A 27,792-nucleotide genomic window follows, 5' to 3' on the forward strand; every position below is an offset into this window, starting at 1 on the left:
GTACAGGACTTCACTGTCAACCTCCTACTGTACACATCTGATAGTCTGCAATTTCCATTATACGTAGGAGGACGGTCTGATATTGGTAGTTAACATGGCAGCAATATTAGCACCTTGCTAGGCTGGCAAAGACTTCTTACGTAATGTTCCTCTGCTAATTTACCACATATTCAAATCATAACAGGCTGAAAACTATTCACGTACATTTTACAGTTCATCTCCATACCAAAATGCTTGCTGATCCTCTGAGGGGGCCTGTCAGGGCATATGCCATCTAAAAATTTTACAATCTGCATAACCAGGCATGGATGGTAGATAATTTTGCAAAAATATTCCAGAACAGTACTGAAATTCTGTCTCTCTTCTGAACATTACAAAGATGTTTGACAGCATTAAGAATTAAAATGCTTTATTTTCTTACAAAATTTGCGTCATACTTCAGTTAGTATTATAGAGGTTCATCCAAGTAAGGATTTTAGTTTGTTAATATGCCCTAGAGTCACAGCATGCCCTTATTAGTTCAGAAGCTATAAAATTTAAAATGCTTTTGGGCATTATCTGACTTTGCCCTTCAACATAACTACTGTAGTTTGGGTATGGAGGACATAATGATTACAGAAACCAGTTTTATTTTCATTTTGTACCATTCTTGGTTTCTTAAACAACTACCTCCAGACTGGAGGCAAATCTGACTACATGATGGAAGAGGCACTAAACAGACACACAGCCAAATAGTACACGTCTGGTTCTAGGTACGTCACTGAGTCTGGCAATCCAAAAGCTTCTGCTCAGACTCCTAGAGCAGAAACTATAATCCTGATACATCAGACTTCCTGCCACCATTCAGAGTCTACTGCTCAGGAGGAGAGAGATTTGCCAAAGCTCTTTTTTAACCAAAGAAGCCATTTTTGAGAACAGAAAATGTCTGAATATGGTTCTTCCTCAAAACAACAAGCTTTTAAAGCTTTAAATATCCCTAGGGACTTGTTCCTTCTTTGCAGCACTAAATTCAAATGGATGAGTAAGATTTCGCAGCTCACATGAAACCATGTAAAACCCTAGATTTTGTTCCACTACATTATAACAGGTTTAAAGGAATTACAATTCAGGTTAGATGGGCCATATTCAAGTGTCCACAGACATAACGTTCCACCAAGCCACGTGAGGCTAAGGTTGCGGAAACCACCCTGAGTTAGATGTTCTTCTCACCATGGCTGGCTTAGAAGGCAAGAAACATGCCCACTAGTAACTGGAAAAGACCAGAGCCATTATACTTGTGACTACTGAGGACAAAAAATCCTCACCATAAATAGAGGACTGGCAAAATGCAAATAAATAAGCAAATAAAACACTCTAGCCTTTCATTCAAATTTGCTTGAGAATGGCTTATTTAGCATAAACTAGTTCCTAGTTATCTTAACATTATCTGAAAACTCTGAGAGTGTACCAAGTTTTTACTCAGGTTACACCAGGCTCATATAAAACAACTGGAATAAGAGCATCTTCTAAGACACTTATGTTAAACATTATGTCAGGTTAAGAAAGCTGCACAGCATCTAGGTATTACCCAATTAGCATCTGGTGAACTTATAGCTCGTGCTTCAACAACCAGTATAAGATTAGACCTCCAGTTAAACCAGTACAACCTTACAGGCATACGCTAGTTTGCATGGCTGTGAGCAACTAGAAAGAAGATACAATCAATTATCTATTGTTCAGACTAGCAGTAAGATGAGATAGTTGAGACAGAACAAAAAACCTCTAGGTGACAGAAAACATTTGTATAAATTAGGCCACTGCAAAGTTGAGATGGGAATGTGCAATATGAGTGTAATGGAGAAAAGACAGACTGTGGAGAACAGGCTCAGGAGGCAATGCCAATGCTTGATGCTCCAATGCACAACCTCATGCAAACGTGGTCATGCATGTTCCAGACCCCAGCTCGCCCAGCGGCAGCCAGCTCAGGTCTCTGCGTTTGTGACAGAATCTATGGTGAAGCTGGATAATTTACCAGTGGACAACTATGGGCTGAGTGTGGCTCAGTTTCCTAGTAATCTACTTTGTGATGGCAGATCATTATAATTGGAATTACTGTTGCTAGAAAAATACTAGCTGAGAAATAAGCAACCCAATGCAAAATAAACGTTTAGTGTCGTGGGCTTCACCTGAAATTTCTTGCTAGTCTATATGTCACATAGCATCATAGATCTCCTTCAATGTATATAATATAGCCACTAATTTTACATGATACAGCTATAATATATAGCTAAAAGTATAATATTAGGTAATAATATAGCTAAAATAAAATATTGTAGCAAATATTATATTTTATATAACATAGCTACTACTTTTATAACTCATATAACTACTGCTTAGGGATAACACTCCTTTAGAAACTTGTTTCCTTCCTTAGGCTTTGCAGTGAGTTATTTGTTAAAGGAATATGTATGAGATTTGGTTTTGAAAAGTAGAGAGAAAAAAAACCCAACAAAAATAAGGAAATAATCACATATTATTTTCTCTACCTCAATTTCTGAAGTTGTACTAATTTGTAAAGAGTGTACGAACTCAAGAGGGATCTGCATACATAAAAGAATCTGAACCCTTCCAGCATAGGCTTGATGTTTATCTTGTTGTTTTTTGGAGAAGTAGAACAGAACAGAATATGACATCCCTAATTAGAAAAGTTACTTTAAACTATAAATTATTTGCCTCAAAAGAACAAATTTACATGGTAAGACATTGGTGCACATAAGCATAAACAAAGCTTTACCTGTTCGTTATTCAGGAACACACGTATTTTAGGAAGAGCTGGCTATACGAGTTTGTAAGATGACTGTATTCCAAGAACTTAAATGTTCAAAAATCATTGTCTAATGTCTAAGGATATTGTGCAAGTACTAAGCATTTTCAGGATCCATTCCTTCTACTACAGAAACATACCTCAGCTGGTTACATTTATGAAGCACAAACACAGTAAAAGCGCATTTTCCAAATCCTCACCTGCTTTTCACAGGTACTTTCTCTTTTTCCTTGTTTTTTTACAGTTTATTTTTTCCTTTCCCAAAATCATTCACTGTTAAGTTATCTGATATTCCTTACTGATACCTAGGAATAAGATATACATTACATTTCATCTTTGAAAACATCTCTTTCTACTGGCACTAAAATAAAACTCATTTAGAACTGTAAATAAATAAAGTACATCAACAATAATGACATTTCCTTATTCTATGCACAATGTAACCCCTGTTTTGGTATGGACCAAACTGCATGAAAAATAACCAAAATAACTTCACAATGCAAGTATATCTAGATGCTTCCTGCTAATCAAGCTTTACCATATGGAATGTATTTTTTGTGTCCTGAACAACGAATATCAACTATAAACAGCAATTATGGTATACACTGTTTATATGAAGCTTAGAAAACCCTGACAGTATTCAGATGAAGAAACTTTTTATGTTGAGCTATTTTAGGTAAAATAAATTTACTATTATAAATGCTTTACAGTAAATAGAGTAAACATGGCCTAATGTTTTTACCACTATTCCTGCAAATCTCTGATCCTATTACAGTGTCTCGAGACTCTCAGATGAAAAACCCTGGTCTCCTGTTTCATGCCTCTATGGGCGCTGCTGGGTTCCCCATTACTCGGTGTGAGGCATCAGCACACTTGTCTGAGCTTTGAGACCTTCTATGCTCCACCTGAGGTGCTATATGAGAGTACAATACAGCACCGTGACGCAGCTTTCCAAAAAACACAGTGTTTTCCAACCTCAGTAACAGAAATGAGGCAAAGAGGAGCTTTAGCCCAGCTCACAGCCTACAGGCATTCCTCTCTCAGGAACACTTATACAGACTTAATTAGGGTTAATAGAAGTCTTATCTATCCCCTCTACTCCTAGAACAACCTAATTCCATTTTCCCTATCTCCCATTATTCTTTAGTCAGCACACGCCTTTAAACCACGCTGTTCTGAACTGAGCATTCAGAGATGGTCAAAGGAAAAAGTCTAAGCAGTCTTGTATTGTACTAAGAAGATATAAGTGTGGAGATGTATCAGTATCGCTTCCTTTTTATGCAGAATTTAGCCCAAGTCTGAACCATCTGCTAGAAAACACACCCTAAGCAACTGAGTAACAATCATGTGGATTTACAAAATTTGTAATTCCCAAAATGTCACTACCCGATTTAGTCTAGATGACAGTTTACCACAAACCCTTCTATAAATCACCAGGATTGGCGTTTTTCAGCTGAGACTTCTGGAGCTTCATCAATTACTTCTGCGTGATCCTCAGCAGGTAACTGAGCAGACCTCTAGTCAATGGGCTTACACGCATTAGACAGAGCGCTGTATGCAGTAATGGCACAGCTGTACGGCTATTAAAATTTTTATGGAGGTCTGCAAATCAAAGACATTGAGGGGAAAAAAAAAAGAAGTTGTTCAACTGTGTGCTTTACCCAAACAGATGAGAGAGTCATTAAACTTTTTGCTTTTCTCCCATTATTTAATCATTCTAAACCTATCTGATTTACCAAGACAATGAAAGTACAAATTAAGAGCTCTAACCTCCACCTTCTCTCAAAGACTAATTTTGAAATTAAAGAGTGCATGAGGTTACTAGCCACTGCAGGAGGAAATATCAATTAAAAACAAAGCACTAGTGAAATTAGTCCTCTGTCAGTAACTTTACACAAGAGCTGGTTGTTACCACTGTCTGCATCCAAGACCAGGTAGTTTTGACACCCACTAAAGATCAGGGTCTGGGTCTTCTCATGTTTACAGTGATGCTAATCACTCTGGTAACATCAAAGCTCCTACAGAGAAGGTAAGGCCTCAAGATCTGCACTTTTTGCCTGCAGCTGAGTAGAGCCAGTTCAGCACTAACCCAGTGTAGTCATGAAAAAAAACAGGAAAGGACCACACAATATGAATTTTTCAGATACCTAATGTTTAAAAGGAAAACATGAACTGGTAACAGACTCAAGAACCGTAAAACAAAAGCACGAAAAACACATGAAGAATAAGATCCACAACCATGTCACAGATTGATTTTACACAAATTATTACAGTGCAAGTCACATGGTGTAATTAGTTTCTACATCATTAGCGCTATGTGTTTTGGAACCACACTTAACTACAGGTATCATTAAAGTTAAGGAATTGCTTCTTTTATGAGGAGAGAAACATTTGCAGCTCTACAAACCACAGACTAGCCATCAGGGAAAACATACTAACATCTGAATTTAATCATATGTTCCTTCTGCCTCAACAAATGGACTTCAGAAAAATTTAGTACCAATGCAGTAGTATCAGTCCAAGACGTGGAAAATATTCTTGTGGTTAAAATATACTTGGATGAAATATTTCAGATGTTTTTGCAGTTGCAATTGCCATTTTCATATGCCAAGCTTGCCCCAGATTAAATAAAGTTCATAAAGAAAATGAAAACACTTTTTCCATCTACTTTTCTCTGTCCATTTTTTTTTATTTGCTGCTTGCATACGTGTAAAAGAAAGTTGATTTTGCAACATGGAATATTATGGCTTGCAGCTTGTTAAAAGGCTCACTACTTATTTCGTCTTTTTTTTTTCCTTTTCCTATTAATACTTTTCCAAGCAATAGCTATATTCTGCATAACTGTATCTTGACAGTAGATCTCTAGACAAGTCACCATTTATGATATAATGCAAGACATTTAAGATTTGCAAGTCCTGTTCCTACCTGATGGTGATCCTGTTACTTATTATAGCACAATCTGGTTCTATAAAAAGTGGCTGAATAAATTTGCTAACTTCTTCCAAGAAAAGATAAGGTATCACTTCTGTGTTTTCAAAAGATCTTTCAATTTATGATGTAAGAGAAATTTCATGATAAATCTGCATGGTAATAGGATTTATATAGGCAGCAAATCTCTTATCATTCCCTTTTAGAAATACCGATTTCATGATTCTTTCTTAGAAGACTAGGCACCAAAAATAGCTTTTTCTGAGTATCTGAATTATCTCAAAAGTTGACTTTCAAAAGCAAAGCAGTAAGAATGAATGAAACTGGTCTGTAAAAAAAGAAAAGGCCTCCAAGCAAATATCTTGGCTTGTGTCTATCTAATGAAAAAGTCTATGGCTAAATCTACTTGGATGTTCAGTTATCCGCATGATAGTTTTGAGCTCTAGATTTCTAGACAAACCATGTAACTGGCAAAAAAATTATGGGAAAGCATATGTGCTGGGACCGGGATCCAACCCTTTGGGAAGCCAATACTCCCCCTTATGTTCTGCAAAAATACTAGCTGAAACCAGTCCAGGAACTATTTCCTAAAAGACTTCTCATGACCAGGGACTTTCCTCGCTGATTTAACACTTTCATCTTCCAAGTTGCTGAGGTTGTGCCTTCTTCTGGCTAATGTCCAAATCTCTAAGCTTACTCCTCTTCTGAATGTGCTCTGAATTCCAGAATGATGCTGTCTGCCAGTGGACCCTCCTTATATACAGGGTCACACAGGGTTGTGGTCAACTAGAATATTATTAATTGGATCCCAGCTATTTCTTTGCATTCAGGAATGGTTCCATGCTGAAGTTATCACTGTTTGAGCAGGTGCAAAACCTCTGTGGGGAAAAAAATCATTAGCTCTGAATAATCTAAAATACGATGCATCTCTGGAAATCTGTGAAGAAATACAGCTTTCATTTTTCTAAATCTAATTTCTGAAAGAACAGTTCTGTCTCTTTTGGTGTTTATCTGAATCCCTGGAGGATTCAGTGCTCTACTGAAGATGAGATTGCTTTTGTCTAGATTTATTGCAAATCAATATGTGCTGAGTTCACAGTTCACCCAGGTTATACGCCAAATGACTTCCCTCTTGGATGATGGCTTGATGCAAGTGTCATCCAACTAAAGGAAAAAGTTGACCACCACAAGTTTCAAAAATGCTTTACAAATTCTTGGGTTCATAGAGAAGACCAATGGCACATATGTATCAATGACAGACGTCCTTTCAATGATTAAACTATAGGTTAAAAAAAAAAATCCTCCCTGGTTTGAAAAAAAGATCACAGAAACTGTCAAGAGTTTCTTGGATCAAATTCAACTCTGAAGTAGCTCTTTATGTGACAAGGAAGATTAACCAGATGATGCAGGACATTCACATTTCTTTCATTCCTTTGACAGTATTCCCTTTGGGGTTCCTCTGATGTGTTTCACAAGGCAATTGTGCTTTAAGCACCTGAGGAGGGCCTATGCCAAATATAACTTCTCCACAGGACAGAAAAAGTTTCTTCTCCCTTATTTGTTGGCATTTTTTTGGAGTCTTCAGCAGACCATAGTTGGCCAAGGACAATGGATCGTGACTGAAAGAGTCACTTAGCCAAAGCTTCAGAGAAGTTTCTAGTCCCAAAAGTGGAACTAAGGAGAAATGGAGGTGTTACAAAATCCCAGCCCGACTGTTAGGCCTCTAAGGCTGGAAATATTTTTGTTATCATTGCTATGGCAAAACCTCTTCTATCCCATGATAATTCACATTGCTCTCTGAAAACATTACAAAAAAAAAAAGTTTCATCATTCTACAAACAGAGCACTACAGTGTCTTATTTCAAATAATGCCTCAATAGTCTGTATTTTTAAAGAATTCTTTTGAACATTTCTCGTGCTTTGAAATTTTTAAAATCCCATATGTATTAGCCTAGATTTTTTTTTACTAAACCATTACCTGTACAAAGCTGAGGAAAAAAAAGAAATAAAAATCCTGTCTCTGAGATGATCATCTCTTAGTTGCTTTATTTCTAGCATTTCAATTGCTGGTGGATAGCATACTAAGAGTAAAGCAAACTCTGATCTTAAAATACAATATAAAACTACAGGCCAGTCAGTCTCACCTCTGTGCCTGGCAAGATCATGAAGCAGATTCTCCTGGAAACCATGCTAAGGCACATGGAAAACCAAGAGCTGATTGGTGCCAGTCAGCATGGCTTCACAAAGGGCAGATTGTGTCTGACCAATTTGGTGGTCTTCTATGATGGGGTTACAGTATTGCTGGACAAGGAATGACCAACTGACGTAATCTACCTGGACTTGTGCAAGGCATTTGACACTGTCCTGCATGACATACTTGTCTATAAACTGGAGAGACATGGATTTGACAGATGGACCACTCAGTGGACAAGGAATTGGCTGGATGGCCATACTCAAAGAGCTGTGGTCAATGGCTCAATGTCCAAGTGGAGACCAGTGATGAGTGGTGTTCCTCAGGGGCCAGCACTGGACCCGGCCCTGTTTAACATCTTTGTTGGCGATATGGACAGTTGGATAGAGCGCACCCTCAGCAAGTTCACTGACAACATCGAGCTGCTGTGGTGCAGTCGACATGCTGGAGGGGAGGGATGCCATCCAGAGGGAGCTTGACAGGCTGGAGAGGTGGACCTGTGAGAACCTCATGAAGTCCAACCAGGCCTAGTGCAAGGTCCTGCAGATGTGTTGGGGCAATCCCAAGCATAAATATAGGCTGGGCAGAGAATGGATTGAGACCAGCCCTGAGGAGAAGGACTTGGGAGTGATGGTGGATGACAAGCACAAGACGAGCCAGCAATGTGCACTTGAAGCCCAGAAAGCCAACTGCATCCTGGGTTGCATCAAAAGGAGCGTGGCCAGCAGGTCGAGGGAGATGATTCTCCCCCTCTACTCCGCTCTGGCGAGACCCCACCTGGAGTACTGTGTCCAGTTCTGGAGCCCCCAGCATAAGAAGGATGTGGACCTGTTGGAGCAAGTCCAGAGGAGGGCCATGAAGATGATCAGAGGGCTGGAGCACCTTTCCTATGAGGACAGGCTGAGAAAGTTGGGGCTGTTCAGCCTGGAGAAGAGAAGGCTCTGGGGAGACCTTATAGCGGTCTTCCAGTACCTAAATGGGGCTTACTAAGAAAGACAGGGAGAAACTCTTCAGTAGGGCCTGTTGTGATAGGACGAGGGGCAATGGTTTTAAAACAGAGGGAGGCAGATTCAGACTAGACATTAGGAAAAAATTTTTTACAATGACAGTGGTAAAACACTGACAGAGGTTGCCCAGAGAGGTGGTGGAAGCCCCATCCCTGGAAACATTCAAGGCCAGGCTGGATGAGGCTCTGAGCAACCTCATCTGGTTGGAGATGCCCCTGCTTCTTGCAGGGGGGATGGACGAGATAACCTTTAAAGGTCCCTTCCAACCCAAACCATTCTATGATTCTATATTTTAGTATTTTCACTCCATTCAGTCATACCACAGCAGAGTAACATGGAATAGCATAAAATCTACCACATTCCTTCAGATGTGCATATTCACTTCAGTGGGACTTAAGTGTAATGGGATTCTAAATGCCTTGCTGAAGAGGGATGGGTTGTTTAAACTAGAAGCTAAATATGTAGCAGAGGAGAAAAGTAAAGATTCTAGACAAAATAAGCAATCAAAGTAAGAAACAAAATGAAGAAGTAAGGCCGCTCAGGATAACTTTCTAAGAATAATTCAAAAACATTTGCAACATGTTTTTAAAAAATCAAGCATCTCGGATTTGAACCTACTGAACGTAGTATGTAGTTTGGTATGCAAGGGGGAGGTCTGGCAGGCCCATGCTTTTTCTTCTGTTGTGTCACCCTTTTTTCAATCCCATACACTCTGTTGAAGCACCCTCTCCTGTCTTTCCCATCAGGTTTGGAGGGTGTGTGCTAAAATCACAGATTTGTTCTCTCAGCTGCCAGTTATGTATAAAGTAAGTCTTGTTTTGAGTTATCAAAACATAATGAGAACATCAAAAGTAAGTCATCTCAGTACATACACTGTAATTTTTAGTCTGTTTTGGCTAGCAGTGGTATGTAACTGCAACACATTTTCACCCTTCAGCTATGGTGTGTACAAAAACTCTATACTCAAAAATATATTGATGGGGTTTTTTAAAAAAAATGATGTGGACATACAGGTAAACTATTGGCATAGCGGAGTCTGGGAACCAGTTTAACTACAGCTACGTATTATATATATTTTTAGGAATATAATTTAGTCTTTTTCACTATATTTGACCAAAAAGACTGTCCAAAGAGTCTCTCCCCTCCATTAAGAAGAGTTAAAAAAAAGTAAAGAAAATATTTCTGACAAAACTATTTTTCCTTTTTTTCTAGAGCACGAAACTCTGCTGATAATGCTACTGTCGTCAGCTTATTCTTAAGCAGCACAATTCCCTGGCACCTCCCACAGTATTTCAAATCAGTTGCATAAAATCCATAGCAACTAAGTTCAGAATTTGGTCTTTTTTTTTTCTGGTATGGAAATTTCCTTGTTTATATTAGATGTTTGGACAGCTTCTAACTCCACTGACATAACAAATAGTATCATCCTTGAAACAGCTGTTGAAAGTGAGCAGAGTCAAAACGCTATACTTTAACCTTGGCAATGGCCCATCTAAAAATGAATGGACACAACCAGGAACATTAAGGACACATTTGTCTTCTCTATTCAGAGTAAGAACGTATTCTGCTCAGATTCAGAAAGCCAAATCCCTATTTCGCATTATTACACAGAACTGAATCAACAATGGCTTAAAAGTGAGGCTTTAAACAAGGTGCTCCTGACTTTATTTAGGAAAATAACTGATTTCAGTCCTTCGTCAACGGATATTAGGACTGACGGTAATCACTAGTCTGGGCAGGTCTTTACATATTTTATAGGAGCAGTAAATCTTATTTTTATCCTAGAATACTTTATTTCCAAGGAGACTTGTGGGTATTTACAAAGATGTAGGAGGTTAGTCTCCCTAGAATAATTTTATCATCAGTGAAAAGATGATAAAATTTAAAAGATTTATTTAAAAGATGAATAAAAAAAGTAATTTAAAAGATTAATAAGAACACTTTGTTTGGAACTTGTTCTGCATCAGCCTCTTGCAAAGTCTGTCTTTCCATGTTGACTACAGAAGTTACTGAAGATTCACACTGAGCAACACAAGCACAGTTCCTGATAGCATACGTAAAAGCTGGAGGTAATTCTCAATTAGCAACCCATACTTCTGCCGAATCTCAGAAAATAAGTTTATGGGAGTTACATTTATTGTTTCCATAGGCACTAAGCTGTCTAAGGAACCACAGAATTCCCTCAAATTACTCAGAGCAATTCTGGGGCAAAGTCAGCAGAAAGTTTATTACAAAAATATTGACAAAACCTTTCCAAGTTTGATTATGAAAGGCATAAGTAGTCTAGCCTTACTGACTTATATTTACTTTCCCAAAAATAAAATTACTTGAAATAACAGCATGATGGCAGTACAATTATACAGCATCATCAGATTATTTATTAGTACCTTGAAAACAAACATTTCTTTCCTTCTCTAATTAGTCCTGATAAATACCATAGACTTGCCTCAGAATTTCTTTTTTAGCAATAGATCATTATTAGTTTTTCTAAAAAAATCTAATGTTATTTCAATTATTGCTTTATCAATCGTGCTTTTCAGGATTACACCTACATAGTATATTGTGTAATATGGCTTATACATGAAATGCAACTCCAAACTGCTGTCAAACAGGATGAATAAAATGTGATAATTAATGAGAAGGAGGAAAGAGGTTTTCTCCACGATACAAGCGAAAGAAAATGCTGGAAATCGGCAAAAAAAAAGCAGGCCCAGGTTGGATCGGATTAATGAGCTTCAGCCAAAACAAAAGTTAACTTTTGCCAAAGCAAAGGACTCATCTAGGAAGCTTCTTCAGCTTATTCCTTCCCCTCTTCCCTCCTCAATAGGAGATCAATTCCACATTCACTTCTGCTCATCCACCCATCCAAAAAAGCTGTTCTGCTTTTCATCCTTTTTGTTTCTCTGTATGAAGAGTCCGGATATGACTGCAGAGAGCGTTAGGTTTTGCAAGGCTTAAGCTCTGAGCAAGTAAAGGCTTACTGGTTCTGCATCTTTCTGTAGGCTGTCTCATTCTAGAACAATCTCGAGTTGTAGCACCTTTCAGCTTCTGTTTTTCACTGGGAAAAGTGATTCCAGTCATAATCTCTACACCTAATACCAACATAACACTGTTGAAGCCTTTTTCCCCTCTCCCAAACTGCAAAAATTGTAGTTTTTGTAATCCATTGAAACTTAAAACTGAAAATAGCCAAAAATTATTTTTCTTCTACATACGTGCCCTGTGCTTTCACTATAGCACCACAAAATTCTGATTTGAGTTCATGGTAAATTTTGTACTATCCAAGACAAACAACATCACTTTAAGTTTCTTTAAAAAGCGTATCTCAGTAGCATATATTCTTTAACATTTCATACTGAATAAAATCAAAGAATAAATGATATTAAATGTATTTTATTTTAGCCAGGCATCAGCCACTGCTTGTTAAAGTAAAGCAACTAAATACCTTCTGAATTCATTTGATGACCTTAAATTTGCTGTTTTGCATGAGAAATAGCACAAGCAAGTATACACACTTAGTTGTCACATATATTTCGTTATCAGTCTGTTAAAAACTGTTTGTGCAACTTTGCCAAACATTAACAATTTAGACCAAAATGACCACTCTTCCTCCTTCATCATGATGGAAAATTTTAGCTAACATACTTCAGCTTTTTCTGAGAATGAGTTTAAAATTAATTTATCCACTGTTACGTGACTTCCCACCATCCCTTTAGGGCTAGAAATAATCTTGTGCAAAAAAAATAAAAAAGAAAAAATAAATTGTTTACCTGTCCTTATAAAAATAAACCTAGATTTACGAGTTGTAGACCTGAGAAATAAATAAGTCACTGTTTATGTATGATCTAAGAACTTCATAAAGATTTGCTTTAAACAGTTGCGCAGCTGTACTAGAATGGGCCCGTGTTTGATCAAGATACTAAGCTATCTCCTATGAAGAAATAATTCAATGTTTATGCAGATCTGTGGTGTACTCGTGTTCATAGAATTCTCTGAGGGCTATGTTTTCCTCCTTCATGTATCTTTAAGACACTGCAAAGGCAGAATATTCCGTTGCCCTGTCATTTCAGCATTTCAGCTTGTCAAATCAACTGATATTCGACTAGAATCGTTACAGAAGACATCTAGGGTGATGTCACTTCTCAGTAACAGCAGACAGCTCAAACCTTTTCGTTTTAAGGAAAAAACTCTAGTCTGATCCACTGGAGAACTGTGCATCTATAAAGCTCCAAATGCAAACCAAAACCTTAAGATGTTATCTAACTGCAAATTGTATGATTTTAACAATCAGGGCATAAATCAGTTTGCAGAGATTAAAGCCTGTGGTGTGAACAAAGAGAGACATACAAACTGACAACTTGCAGTAATGTCCGGGAAGCAGCTACTACAGAGCATGAAAATGAGTGCGGAGCAGTATTTTTCTGACAGACTTTAAGACAGTAACATTGACTGCTTTCATAAACAATGGTCTATAAGTCACAAGACTAACACAAAAGTGCTAGTACAAACCGAAGTAAATGATCACTCTGAATTTGAGTACACAGTCTCTGAAAATCGTTGTTACGAAAAGAACCTATTTTCAAGTCAGGAACTCAGTATAATATTGTACATTAACTGCTTAGCAGAAATTGTTTCACTGTAACACAATAAAATAAATTAGCTTTGGAAGATTCGTGTCAAACTATTCTGCGATGGTTACAGAGCAGAAATAGATTCATTGTTTTAACAGATATATTGGCATTTTTACTCAGTCAAGAGTCCAATTTTTGAGATTAATGGCATATACACTTTGTTTAAATAATGAACAGATAGTATGAGTAGATGTGTCTAACAGTGATAACAAAAGCACACAAAATACTTCTGCAAATAGGGAACTCATGTGAGTGTATGGAAGAAGCATCACTCATCTGTTAGTTAAATGAGAGTGATTCTGAGCTTTGCAGATTTTTTTTTTAATTTGGTGTCAAAACTTTTTGAAATATTAAATCTTTCCTCAAGCTCACTTTGAAAGATTATACAGAAATGAACAGGGTACCCTCATATCGTTTTTATCCATTTTCTTTGAGACCCTAGTATTGGAAAGCAAAGGGTCCATCTCAGTCAATAATTGGCAAGTTTGAAAATCAGAATATGTTATCACTTCTTGGATTAGAAACAACTGTTCAAGATTAAACAGAACCTTGACAGGATGGCTTTATGAGGATTCTGCCTCTTCATGAACCATCTTAGACACAGACTGAGACAAAGTTAAAGTTAATAAAGAGAAAAACAGACTGAGAAGCTCTCTCTGCATAATATTACTCTGAATTACTGCAAGACTTGATTCAACCAACAGAATTTTTCATCTTCTTGTACAGTAATTGAAATAAATAACGAAAAGAATTTTTAGTATCTTTTTAAAACAACTAACAATGCAATGCTATTTGTCAGTGAAAGGTTTCTTGACAAAATAAATGCTTTCATTGATTATCCTGAATTATAAATTATAGCTCTCTAATTCTTCCTCTTATAAATGAATACTCTTCACAATCTAGCCTTACATGTCAGACAAAAAAGATGAAACTTTTATAATGGAAATTTAATTACAGTACAATTTTTGCTAGTTGTCATTCCAAAGTCATCTATAATTACGCTCAGGTCATTAAAAGTTTTTTTTTTTCATTTACTTGGACAAACATGCCACTTACACATCAGGTCATCCTCTCAAATTCAACACTGTACGACAGTAATTAAGTAAATTATTAAATTTTTTTGGGGGTGGCTTTTTTTTAAGCTAATTGCAAACAAAACATCTGCAGGAAGAGTCAAAACAAAGAGCAACTGACAGACAGTTTGATTTTTTGTTTCCAAAGAAGATAAAGTTTTAGAAATGAAAAGGCACTTCTGAGTGTCAAGAGTAAATACTTATTGCCTCTTTGCTTTACATGCATTTTCCCATATGTATAATATTAGAAGATAACAGTCCACTGTAAACATCATTTTCTACTGCAAAATTTCTGGACCAAGAGATCTTCAGAGAGCTTTTTGAAAGTTACAAATCGTGAATTAATGGATAAAACTGAACTCTCCCTTTCCCAAAAGAAAATCCTTTTTTTTCCTTACTAGGAACTGGATCAAGCTTAACAGAATAAGTAAGCATGAACTAAACGTATAGATAGTTTTAAACATATTTAAAATAATAAAAAGAATGCTCAAAGAATGGTATATATTGAAAGGTAGTTAAAAGCAAACATCAGAAGTATAAATTTGAAAACACAATTGTTAGAAGTATTTTAGATAGTTGGTCATATTCCTCATTCTGAATAAGATCATCCTAAGGATGAAAGAACATAAGTACTGAAAGTAAGAGCCCTAAATCATTAACTTAATTGGCAGTCTTATTTTAATTCACATTTTACTATTTTAATACAGTACTTCATGATAATACTATGCATAGTACGTCCCAATTTTATTTCTTACTTCCTTTTAGATATTTAAGTAAATATTTGCTTGCTCAATGTCTTCACAACCAAATATTTTATTTTCTTTTGCCCATAACCCACCAAGCCATGCAGGTACAGGGAGGCAAAAAAAGAACACAGAGCAGCTTTCCTCCCTCAAACGTTTGTTGCCTCTAAGAGTCGGGAAGAATCACAGTTCCATAGGGATGCCCCTCCTTGCCTAACCAACACACTTGACAGTAATTAGATGCATTACCAAACAAAACTATTATTTTTAATCTATAGAAATAGAGGTCTAGCGCTCTTTAAACTGTCTCAATTTTATTTTCCTGCAGTTGTAAACAGAAATGTGATGAAAACTTGCTGACCAGAAGAGATTCTTGGACTGGAGGATGGCATTACTTATTTACAGCACTGCGGTGACCTAGGATCCTGAAGAGAAAGGGAGAATTTGTTGTCCTCCGAAGTCAGGCCTGTCACTCTGACCTCAGCGCTGGGGAAGGCTACGGAGCAGATCATTTTGAGTGCCATCACACACCACGTACAGGACAACGAAGTGATAAAGCCCAATCAGTGTGAGTTTATGAATGGCATGTCGTGCTTGCCTAACTCGATTTCCTTCTATGGCAAAGAGACCCACTTAGTGGATAAGTGGAATGCTGTGCATGTTGTCTACCTAGACTTTAGTGAAGCCTTTGACCCTCTTTCCCATAGCATTCTCCTGGAGAAACCAGCTGCTCATGGCCTGGATGCATGTATGCTTTGCTGGGTAAAAGCTGGCTGCCTGGACAAGTGGAAAGAGTGGTGGTGAATGCAGTTAAATCCAGTTGGCAGCTGATCACAAGTGGTGTTCAGTATTGGGGACAGTTCTGTTTAACATCTTAATCAATGATCTGGATGAGGGGATTCAGTGCATCCTCAGTATGTTTGCAGATGACACCAAACTGGGTGGGAGAGTTGATCTGCTCGAGGGTAGGAAGGCTCTTCTACAGAGGGATCTGGACAGGCTGGATCAATGCACCAAGGCCAACTGTATGAGGGTCAACAAGGTCAAGTGCTGGATGCCCTTGTACTCAGCACTGGTGAAGTCACACCTCAAATACTGTGTCCAGTTTTGGGCCCCTCAGCACAAGAAAGATAATGAGTTGCTGGAGTGTGTCCACAGAAGAGCATGAAGCTGGTGAAGGGTCTGGAGAACGAGTCTTATGAGGAGTAGCTGAGAGAACTGGGGTTGTTTAGCCTGGAGAAAAGGAGGCTGAGGGGAGACCTCATTGCTCTCTACAACTACATAAAAGGAGGCTGTAGGGAGGTGAGTGTCAATCTCTTCTCCCAAGTAACAAGTGACAGGACAAATGGAAATGGCCTCAAGTTGCGCCAGGAGAGGTTTAGATTGGATATCAGGAAAAATTTCTTCATCAAAAGAGTTATCAAGCACTGGAACAGGCTGCCCAGTGAAGTGGTGGAGTCACCATCCCTGGAGATACCTAAAAGATGTGCAGATGTGGCGCTTAGGGGCAGGGTTTAGTGGTGAACCTGGCAGTGCTAGGTTAACAGTTGGACTTAAAAGGTCTTTTCCAACTTTAAAGATTCTATGATTCTACAATTCAGGATATTTCTTTATTGGGATCTACCCTGATTTCAGGCCTCAAATTAGACACCTGGTCTAGGCTATAAAGTTGCAACTGTACTTTACGCCAAAATGTAGTACCACAAAATCCATAACTCATAGCAGCAGCTCTTCCTCCTGGGAACCTTCAGGAGTTTGGACTGGATTCTGCATACAACAATTCCATATTTGTAAAACAAACAGCTCTGCAAAGCCAAAATGCCTCCCAAGCTCTGAAAAAAATTTGAAGCATCTCAGTGGTGTCATTGTTCGTTTTCCTTTGAAGTGAGGTAAAATTAATACACCATTCATTCTGCAAACCTTTGATTTGACTTTTTCGTAAGCATTTTTTTTTAAAGAAAACTAAAAGGTTCAAAACTTAAGTATCTCAGTGTTTCCACATAATTCCTGGATGTTTCATGCTTCACAGATGCTCCACTAGAATTATGTGGTTATGCGTTTTTACAACCAGCCAAAGCTGCTGGGCAAGACAGCACACAGTCCAACAGTCTCAAACAAATGTGTGAGCCTTAGAATAATAGTACAGAGGAGCATGTCTGTCTGTTCATCCATTTCCATCTCTCAGTATCCTTTAAAATCACTAGCAAATTTCAACCAAATAACTTGTTTCAAATTGAAATGAATTTGACACAGTCTTGCCAGAATTTAATTCCGCAGGATGAGAGAGAGCCAAACTAGTGCCCTCATTCAGAAGGCTCAGGGCAGGCAAGCAGAAGTCTAACGTCAAATACTCCATTTAATGGCAGATTCCTGGTTAATCGGATGTTGCCTTTTGCCTTGCAGGTCTGTCGTAAGTGAAAATGGGATTACCATCATAACATGGCAGTATTTAGTGGACAAATTTTTCAGAAACTAGGCTTCCATTGTCTATCGGACACCTTATTTTCCTGGATCCTAAAACAGAAGGCTCAGAAGTTCACTCAATCTTTTTTTTTTTATTACAAAACCTGGTTTTTAGAGCTTAAATTCCCTTTTGGTCATAGGGGTGATACATTCATACATATATATATGAAGGAGAAAGAGAACTGGATTCATGGAGATATATTTGTGTGTGTGTACCTACACACACATACACACTCTCATGCGCACAAAATTAGTTATTCTTTTACACATAAATTGAAGAAGTAAATTGTCGTGGTTTTGTTTAGTAGGGGGGGCCTAAGGTGGTAGCTTCTGTAGGAAACTGCTAGAAGTCTCTCCCCTTTGTTCAGGGGACTTGGCCAGGCCTAGGGCGGACCTGCTGCTGGCCAAGGCCGAGCCGATTGGTAGCAGAATGTCTCGTGATAACGCCTCTGCGATAACGTATTTAAGAATGGGAAAACAGAAAAAAAAGAGAGAGAAGAGAAGATGTGAAGAAGCTGAGCGGGGGCAGAGGCGCAGAGGGGGAGGCGCAGGCCTCATGGGCCTTGCAGGCCTCACCCTCTGGCCTCTCGCCAGGCAGCCGACTGGGCCCGACTCGGTCCAGCCCGGCTGCAAGAAGTGGAGAGGAGATGAGAAGTGAATAAGATGTAAAAAAGATCCTGAGAGACATCTACCAGCCTGTTGTGAGGAACGGCTGCAGACGCCAAGGTCAGTTCAGAAGGAGGGGGAGGAGTAATGCGGCTCCTGGCCAAGATTCCCCTGCAGCCTGTGGTGACGACCATGGTGGAGCAGGTTGTCCCCCTGCAGCCCATGGAGGTCCACGGAGGAGCAGAGATCCACCTGGAGCCCGTGAAGGACCCCATACCGGGGGAGGTGGATGCCTGAAGGCAGCTGTGGCCCGTGGAGGGCCCGCTGGGACAGCTGTTCTGGAGAGACTGCACCCGTGGAAGAGATGACCCACGCCAGAGCAGTTCCACGAAGGACTGTGGCCCGTGGGAGGGACCCCACAATGGAGCAGGGGAGGAATGTGAGGAGTTCTTCCCCCGACCATGAAGCAGCGGCGTAAAACAACATATGATGAACTGACCGCAACCCCCATTCCCTCTTCCCCCCTGTGCCGCTCGGGGGTGGGGGGAAGGTAGTAGAGATAACGTTAAGCTTGGGAAGAGGGAGGGGTGGATGGAGGTTATCTTGTTCTCTGTCTCATTATCCTGCTGTTTGTAGTAATAAATGAATAGTTTTCCCCAAGTCGAGTCTGTTTTGCCCGTAACGGTAACTTTAAGGATTTCTCCCTGTCCTTATCTCAAACCTCGAGCCGTTTTTCCTTATATTTTCTCTCCCTGTTTTTCTCAGAGTGTCGGGGGAGTGAGAGAGAGACTGCGTAGTCTGGTCCGATCGGGGCTGAACTACGACATAAATACACTTTGGCCATTTCAAATGTATAAAATATTTTGCTTTGGTTTTGGGTAAAACCTTCTCCACTTATTAAGTCAGACTAAAAGCCATCCTTTCCGGTCTCATTTGCTAATGCTTTTTCAAAGGATCAGCATTATTAATAATAAAGTGAAGCTGGATGGCAGTATGGCATAACTGTATCTGAAAACTGGAATAAATGATGTGAAAATTGCCCTCAGAAGAGGAGAGAAAGTGCTCAGCAGAAAGTTGTTACGGAGAAACTCAAGATACCTTTGGAACTTCAGAGGGAAAGCATCTATACCCATAGCATTCCCTATTCTGTATTTCTAATTGCTTTTAATAAGAGAGTATCCATGTATTTATTTAAATCTGCAGTGATAATACTTCTGAAAGAGAGGTCCAAAGCATCCATGGAACAGTTCACGTTCTATTTGTTTAGAACAAAATAATACTAACGAATGACCTATCAATATTTTTCACAAGTATACCTAATTTAACACTTCTATTAATGATACCCACATACCAGTTTTTTTTTTGTAGAAAAACAATACACTCCCCACTTGCTGGGATTTTTTCACTTCATACCGATAAATTTTTCCTAAATCAAAGTTCAGTTAATAATTTCTTGAGTGTGCCTTTTTTGAGCTTATCCTTACAATTAATAAGAGACTGCAACAGATCTGGAGATGGAGATATGTCATAGGAGAAATCATATTATCTACTTTTTGTCAAGGATCATTATGTTTTCCTCATATCCCCTCTACCTGGCAGATGTGAAGTTAATAATTTTCCCCCTCAGGTTTGCTATAAGATGGTGAAGGTTCATTTGTCTCAAAGAGCAGGTTAATTTCTTCCTCTGTAAATGTTTTGAAATAGGAATCTAATAAAGTGAAGAACTAAGTCTCCATTTATATGCCTGATTTTCACACGGCCAAAGACAGTCCTACCTGGCAGTTCTTTTTACAAACATTCAGTTTCCACTCCTATATTAAACCAGCTGTAATTGTTAGGAAATAATCCTAGATGCTTCTCCTTGTTATAAGGAGGTGCTCCTCAAAACAAACCCATCTGCCAGTCAGGTTTCATACTCCATATCCTTATCATCACTAGAATGTGTCTATGTTCCTTATATACTCCAGCTCATGTGTCAGAGAGAGGGCTGACAGACCTAGATCTTTGCAGGAGTCTTCCTGTCCTCTTCCTGCCAGGACAGCCCCCCTTGGGGTGGTGGGAGGAAATGTTTGCTTTCTCCAGTAAGACCTCTGGATGCTGTAACTAAACAAAAAAGTATTTATTTAGGGACTGATGAAGATACAAAAGTTCAAGGAGTGGTAATGTCTACTCAACACCAGCTTTTGTGTGCACAAGCTGAAGATTCATTGAATGAAGGATCAATCTGCAACTTCCCCTGCAAAGGAAAGCCATACTTGTGATGAAAGAGCAGATACCATGATAATGTCTTATTTTCTAAAATAAAATGTTTATTTTTTCCTATCATTGGCAACTTCAAATCTGAAGAAGCATCAAGAATCATGTGGTGGAACTCAAACTTTTGTCTATGATAAAAAGTCTTTCCATCATGCTGTACCTCACAGCTGATATAGCCTCAAGGAAGGACAGGAATACGGTGGAGCGATCATGATACATCCCTGCTTGTGAAAGTGGAGTTCAGGAGAATTTCATAGACACCACGGTGACAGCTCCTCTTCCCACAGTTTGACAGAGACTCAGAATCACAGAACGATTGAGGTAGAAAGGGTCTGGTCCATCTGGTCAAATTACTCCCTACTCCACTCTTTCTCAACCAGGGCCAACTACAGCAACTACCATGTCCAGACAGCTTTTGAATATCTCCACTGCTCTCCCCTCACCTATCAAACCATTTCATCGCAGAAGGCTATCAGGTTCATCTAGCATGACTTCCCCCATTTGTGAATCCATGCTGACTTCTCCTGATCATGTTTTTGTCCTTTGTGTGCCTGGAAATGGTCTCCAAGATTGGTTGTTCCATAACCTTCACAGGGATTATGGTGAGGCTGACCGGCCTGTAGTTCCCTGAGTCTTCCTTCTTGCCCTTCTTGAAGATAGAAGTGGCATTTATTGCAGCTGCATTTCCTGCCATTTACTGCATTTTTTTTTTTTTTGCTTTCATGGACTTAAAGGACAAACAAAGCGAAATTTTAGACTGTGAGACAAAAAGGAGAACTGGATTGAAAGAGATTTTTTATGGGAGGAATCTGGATTATTTCATTTTTTCTTGACCCAAGATCTCAAATAATGCAAGGGAAGGCCGTTCTGTAAGACAGCATCAGAGGAATCAGCTCAGTAAGGAACAATCTGGGTGCTTGTTTCCAGGCAAGCGGCTGCCAAGGAAGAATTTTCATACAGTAGTCACAGTTGGACATCATTTGGGTTTCCAGTAGGGTCCTTTCAAGAAGATGCATATTTTTTTGCTTCCTGTTCAGAGGCGACAACTGAAAAGAGACATGGACATACATCCCACTAGGTAATATATTCTCAGAATTCTACTAAAATCTATTAGCTTACCTTCTGCACATTCAAAAGCTGTGATTCACCTGCTACACTGCAGAAAATCCAACACTAGGTTTTACCCTTATGAAAAAGTGGACCTTATACAGGAATGATTTGTACATCAGAAAGGCATTGGGAGAAAGGACAACACAGCAGGTATTCTTCATTTCAGATTTCTATTTAAACTATAACTTTCACAATAAAATCATACGTGAAATATAAGTTCACTGAGGACTTCCTGTTCTGACGAATCAGCTTCAGGTTTGGCATGGTGTCTTTAGAAACACCACTAACTTTTTGATGGAAAATAAAATGGTGCAGTATCTGCAACCCTCCTCCTCAGGGTTCAAGTGTCTGTGATCTGAGGTCTAGCTCTGATACAACACAGTTGCACAACCTTGGTTCAAACTTCTGAGAAAATTGCTAAGTTCTGAGAAAGAGCTGTAGAAAAGAACCTGCACTATGGCTTCAAGTTGACATTATGATCACAAAACTAAGAGATGTTAAGACTTCATTATATGCCTGAAAAAAAAAACCTGAATCTGTTCACAGGCAGTCCCTGAAGGTATAGTAACAAGAGGGAAGAACTTAATTCCCAGTGACACAAAGATTCTTCCTCTTTTCTTGAGATAAAAAGGTCAAAAGATCCAAAGAAGCCTGCAAGGATAGAGAAAGATAGCCACCATTTCAACCTACAGAAGTTCTTAGGAAGGAACTCATCTTTCCTAACAGTGATACAGAAGGGCATGAAAATAACCAGTAAGTACCACTGAGATTCAAGACAGGCTAGGGCATGAACACTGACAAAGGAAGAGACTAACTACAGAATTAATGATAAAAAAAGATGAGAGTGGAAAACAAGCAAGACCAGCTGCAAAGATTGAGCATTCAGAGTGTCATACACTAGGGGCTGCAGACTATCCATCTTGTAGGACCTGTCAAGTGCTCTATGTCATGGGGAAGGAGGAAAGTGGTGGCATCGAGTACTATCTAGTGTACCTTAGCACGTTGTCTTTGCACGCAGGGTTCAAGACAGCTGCTGGCCCGAACTGCCCGCCTAAAGATACTTTTGTTTGTGGAAACCTGATGCAGTTAAGAGACTGTACGACAGCAAAGCATTGTCTAATTTGTACAGACTACCTAAAATGGGTAGATGGGGAATATTAAGAGTTTTATACTTCGGCTTTGAATCAGGCCACAATTTTCAACAGAGTGAACCTATGCTGCCTATGTAAATACTGTATTTCCATACGATAGACCTTATATGCTTTTAAGTTATGCATCCCTTTTAGCAATGAAAACGAGAAAACAGGGAACACAGTTAACATTCCCAAGTAAAAATAGCGTTGCTGCTCTCATCAACATCTGATCATTTTCAGGATCTGGTAACAGCAGATGAGATCTTCACTGATCAGAGGGAAGAAGGTGCTCATTCCATCAGTGAACATTTTCACACATGCAGATTTTTTCATGATGTCAGTGCATGCCAGTGGGCAGCACAGAACTAGTGAGGTAATTTTGACACCTTGGAAAATTACCCAGATAAAGCCAAAGCAGTGAGCAAAATGAATAAAATAAAAATTAACAAACTTTAGGAGTGAGGATTTAAAGAGTTTCTCTGCTCTGTTCTTCCAGATTGTACGAAAGCCTTCTAGGACTAACAGAGAGTTCACAGCTAACCTGCAGCAGTGATTCAAGAGCTCAATCGTACTGGGAGTAACAGCTTTTCTCCTGACAAGCCCAAGTGATAGAGTAAAAGACACAGCAAAATGTTAATTAAATGTTAATTAAAACATTCCTGTTATTTCCTTGTATGAGGAACATCTGAATTCTCTGCCTGGAAAATTACTGGTTAAATCGACAGTGATTGTTTTTACAAATACTCAAGGGCAATAATTGTCTTAGCACAGAGAAGTAGAGTTCTGACTATTAAAAAACCCACAAAATTAGAGGATAGTCCACCAGAAGCTTCTTTCATGGCAGTCTTTTTATTTATTTTTTTATTTTCTTAAATTTCAATAGAGTTTTCTGGTTCCAGAAAGAAAAAGATTGTAGTTTTCTGTGATTATTCCAAATGTCACAGTGAAAAAAGAAACACAATGAGAAAAAGGCAACGATTTTCCCTAGAAGGCCTTAAAAATCCCCTCCCTTAGCAGGAGAGAGGATTTTATTTTACTTTTTCTTCCTAACGCAGTTAACTTTAAGCTATAATCTGTTCACCAGCAGATTTAAGGAACAATATTGTTTAGAAATAAAGTTTCATAATAGAGAGGCCACAGCAAAAAAAAAAAAAAAAAAAAAAAATTGCAGGAGCTCATTTAGCAGTTCTGCATTTTCCAGGAGACTGTTTTAACTGAGGGACTGCCTCTCCGTCAGAGTGCAGGGACACGTACTGGATCAAGATTTGTATTGTGCAATGCATGTCAAAGACAAAACTTCTTGCAAAGCACTGAAATAAGTAATTCTACCCACAGAAATATTGACGTGGATAAGAAAAACCTACCTACTACAAAACATAGCCTACCTCATTAATCCTCCAACATTCCTACTTAGGTTTTGTTATGGATAAAGTTCCACTGGTTTGGGGTCGGACTTAGAGAAGATTTTATTCCTGACTTTTTCAGGCACCAAAGGACTCCCAATCTGCTTCAGTAAGGGGTAACTTTTTTTTTTATAACTGTCGATTCTCAGATTCTCAAACTTATTATATCTCATATGGCAGAATGACTGTTGGTTCTGTGCTTACATACAAGGTGATTTCTTTGGTGCAAATATTTGTGCAGCTATTTAGCTGCTAGCAATGGCTGGATGGTAAAGGTCTCTATAGCAGTGGCTGGCTCTGCGAGCCTCACGTCGAGCTAATAGTCTTATTTCTCAGATAACAGTGTCTGAAGTGTGAAACATTCTCGTATCCTGCTCCTAAATAACTCTAGTTGTGGGTGACTGCTCTGGAATTTGTATTTTACAACTATATCAGAGTGAAAATGTACATCAGAGTAATGTGAGATATACTGTATAATGGAAATATTCTGTCAGGTATCTCCCGATGCATTTTCTTCTCATCTCCCCCCACACCTCTTTATTTTAAATGGCAGCACTCTTCTAGGTTCATAACACCATATGAGACGGCTGTGGGAAGAGGAAGCTTTGTGCACAGCAACTGCTGCTTCAAATTCCAGACAGCCTGAGGAAGCCTTGATTTCAGACTTTGAAAGGAGAAAAACCCTTTTTTCTAAGTCTGACTCAAATGTGGTTCACAATGGCCAAAATCCATTAAACTCCTCTTTTTCAAACCTGAACTCCATGTTCTAGGTTAAATCTATTCCCAACCTGAGTGTGTAACTCCTCGGCCTTGCTGAACATTACATTGAAAGAGCACTTACATTTACATTACATTTCATCAAAAGGAAGCAACACACTTTAGAAAGTACGTAACTGTTCCACTGAGAGTGATGCAACCAACTCTGGAGAGATTTTTCTCCTTTGCATTCTAATTATAGACGCTTTTATTTACTAAAGTTACAGATATGACCTGTCTGTTACAAGCCTCTGAAATCTCATTTTGCTAAAATGAAAACATATTTCAAATGCTTTGGAGAACTATTAAAATTACTGAATGTCTAGTGTACTGCTTCAAGTCTCCAAGTGGTTCACTAGAGCCCTAGGGAACAGGCAAGCAGCACACAATTATCATAGTAATTAAAAAGGTGCAATGACTCTTCTCTTAAAGACTCCTGTTTTATTAATTCTATGGTATGCTTTGGAGACTGGCATTATTTTACTCCTACCCAGCTTAATTATACCGTCACTAGTTTATCAGCATCTCTTTTTAAGCCCTTGGGCCAGTTATTAGCACGTCACTCTCTAACAGTTAACCAATAACCACTACACCTTCAAAGCAGGATCTTCTGCTATAAAAAGCCAATTTGCAGAGGTAGATTTAATATCATCATTCAATTTAAATTTTTCAGTCAGCCATCATTTTCTGCTTTTAATTTAAGAGGGTTACTGTTTAGCTTAATGAAAACACAAATAATGCTGATGTATTACAAGATGATACCAGGTAATAAAATACTTCCAGTACATAGTGGTTTATGAGACTGAATGCATATTTTAATACTCAATAGTACGTACCACTGAAAAGACCAGAAAGCACATGATGTCTTTAAATATAACTAAAATTCTGGATTTCTCTCTCTACCGGGTCTGGCTGGGATGGAGTTAATTTCCTTCACAGCAGCCTGTATGGCATTGCGTTTTGGATTTGTGACTAAAACAAGGTTGACAACACACCAATGTTTTGAATGTTGCTGAGCAGTGCTTGCACAGCCTCAAGGCTTTCTCTTTTTCCCACCCCACCCTGCCAGTGAGTAGACTGGATGTGGACAAAAGGCTTGGAGGGGCCACTGTGGGGACAGCTGACTCCACCCGACCAAAGGGACATTCCGTACCATATGATGTCACTGTCAGCAATCAAAGCTCAGGGAAAGAAGAAGGAAGGGGGATGTTCATTGTTATGGTGTCTGTGTGTGTCAAGGCCCTGCTTCCCAGGACATGGCTAAACACCTGCCTGTCGATGGGAAACAGTGAATAAACTTCTTACTTCTCTTTGGTTGTGAGTGCAGCTTTTCCTTCACATATTAAACTATCTTCATCTCAGTCCATGAGTCTCCTTGCCTTCCTTCTATTTTCCCCCTGTCCCGCAGCAGAGATGACTGAGTGAGCGGCCCTGTGGGTCCTTGGCTGCTGGCTGGCGTCAACCCACCACACGCTCTAGGCTTCAGCACAGACAGGCTCACTTACACAGCACCCAATGTTACATTAACTAATCGTATAAGCAGATGATCAAACCATGAGAAAAATCATTTTAATTTTATCACAGGCATAGTGATCCAGAAAGCCTCTTGAAGGGAAACCTAATTAATTTTTATGCCTCACTTTTGACTAACCTGAAGTTATGTAAGCCTAGTAAAGAAAATCTCATAAATACAAAATACTTAACTATTATTATAACTTAACTGTAGTGCTTTTTGGTATTTTTTTTTTACTAAATACTTCTTTCCAGTAATGAGAGGAAGAAAAAAACCAAAAAGAGTATCAAAAACTTAGTATTTGTATAAGCTTGCATCGACAAAACATAACACTGGAGTTCTGACAGCAACTATATTTCATTCCGTGTTTGACATCACACCGATCAGTTCAACTGAAATGCCATTTAGCCAGTGACAGGTGGCCAGGTGACTTTACAAAAAGTAACTTTACTTTCATATGCAATGGAAATACATCATTATTTCTGTTGAAGTATGTCATTTTTTTCCTGTTAAAAAGACAAATAACACCAAATCATTCTTTAAAAGATTAGGATCAATAAGCTAATACCATTTGTTTAGTCTCATTTCCTCCAGGTACAGTTCTACCTATCTTACAATAACTTTACAGCAACAGAAAGAAGATTCAAAATATTTGGGGAAAAATACTAAAGACAAAAAAAATCCCAGTTCACAGTATGCTCTATTATTTCTATTCTTTTCTGAGCAGCTGAATCCCAAATTAGTATCATTGTCACTCTTCCTGAAAACTACTGTACAACTGCTTTTCTATAATAGGTCTACTTTGTCTCTTTTTACAGTCAGGGGCCAGCACTATTAATTACAACATCCATAACAGGAGCCAAGACTTCTACACAGCACCACAAATCACACTTATCTCATTTAATGAAAGACATGCTATCTGTCACTCAAGAAAGCAGACCATTGCTAAACCTCGTTTGCTAATTGAGACTTAACAGTGCATACTTTCGCAGTTACACAGGATCTGTCTCCACTTTATCTATGTTTGATATACCTGACATTGAAAAAAGGAAAAAAGACACTTTATCCAAAACAAACAGAACTATCAAGCTTGGGATACTGGCCAAGAAAAAAAAAAAAAGAAAAAAAGGATTAACTAAACTGAAACTCAAACATACTCTGGCAAGAGAGGGGTGT

General features: G+C 38.7%; 1 protein-coding gene across 6 annotated transcripts in view; it reads right to left on the reverse strand.

Annotated features, from left to right (window-relative positions):
* The window catches only part of PTPRM (protein tyrosine phosphatase receptor type M), a 495,115-nt gene that overhangs the window by 262,132 nt on the left and 205,191 nt on the right, over window positions 1-27,792 (reverse strand). The window lies entirely within an intron of this gene.

The sequence above is a fragment of the Chlamydotis macqueenii genome, chromosome 2 (genome assembly GCF_036417535.1).
Source record: "Chlamydotis macqueenii isolate bChlMac1 chromosome 2, bChlMac1.mat, whole genome shotgun sequence".
Classification (NCBI taxonomy): domain Eukaryota; kingdom Metazoa; phylum Chordata; class Aves; order Otidiformes; family Otididae; genus Chlamydotis; species Chlamydotis macqueenii.